The sequence below is a fragment of the Nomia melanderi genome, unplaced genomic scaffold (genome assembly GCF_051020985.1).
Source record: "Nomia melanderi isolate GNS246 unplaced genomic scaffold, iyNomMela1 scaffold0014, whole genome shotgun sequence".
Classification (NCBI taxonomy): domain Eukaryota; kingdom Metazoa; phylum Arthropoda; class Insecta; order Hymenoptera; family Halictidae; genus Nomia; species Nomia melanderi.
Genome location: NW_027475130.1, coordinates 11,489,606 through 11,490,560, shown reverse-complemented (window position 1 = coordinate 11,490,560; position 955 = coordinate 11,489,606).

Sequence of the window (955 nt, the reverse complement as noted above, 5' to 3'; positions counted from 1 at the left end):
CGGACAATCAGGGGCCGAGAAAACCACCGTCTCATGGGGCCGGACACTCAGGGTCAGGGGAAAATCCAATATTTATCTGGTGATATCTTGGGTGCTATTACAGATAGCGCAATAAATCAAAGTGCATTGTCTGTAGGAGGCCCTGGCGCATGAATCTGTGCAGCGGGAACGACCTCGGACCACCAGGGGCCGAGAAAACCACAGTCTCATGGGGCCGGACCCTCTGGGTCAGGGAAAAATTCAATATATATCTGGTGATATCTTGGGGGCTATTAGAGATAGCGCAATAAACCAAAGTGAGTTATCTGCAGGAGGCCCTGGCGCATGAATCTGTGCAACGGGAACGACCTCGGACCATCAGGGGCCGAAAAAACCACAGTCTCATGGGGCCGGACACTCAGGGTCAGGGAAAAATCCAATATATATCTGGTGATATCTCGGGTGCTATTAAAGATAGCGCAATAAATCAAAGTGAATTATCTGCAGGAGGCCCTGGCGCATGAATCTGTGCAGCGGGAACGACCGCGGACTACCAGGGGCCGAGAAAACCACCGTCTCATGGGGCCGGACACTCAGGGTCAGGGAAAAATCCAATATATATCTGGTGATATCTCGGGCGCTATTAGAGACAGCGCAATAAGCCAAAGGGAATTATCTGCAGGAGGCCCTGGCGCATGCATCTGTGCAGCGGGATCGACCGCGGACCACCAGGGGCCGAGAAAACCACCGTCTCATGGGGCCGGACACTCAGGGTCAGGGAAAAATCCAATATATATCTGGTGATATCTCGGGTGCTATTACAGATAGCGCAATAAATCAAATTGCATTGTCTGTAGGAGGCCCTGGCGCATAAATGTGGACAGCGGGAACGACCTCGGACCATCAGGGGCCGAGAAAACCACCGTCTCATGGGGCCGGACACTCTGGGTCAGGGAAAAATCCAATATATATGTGG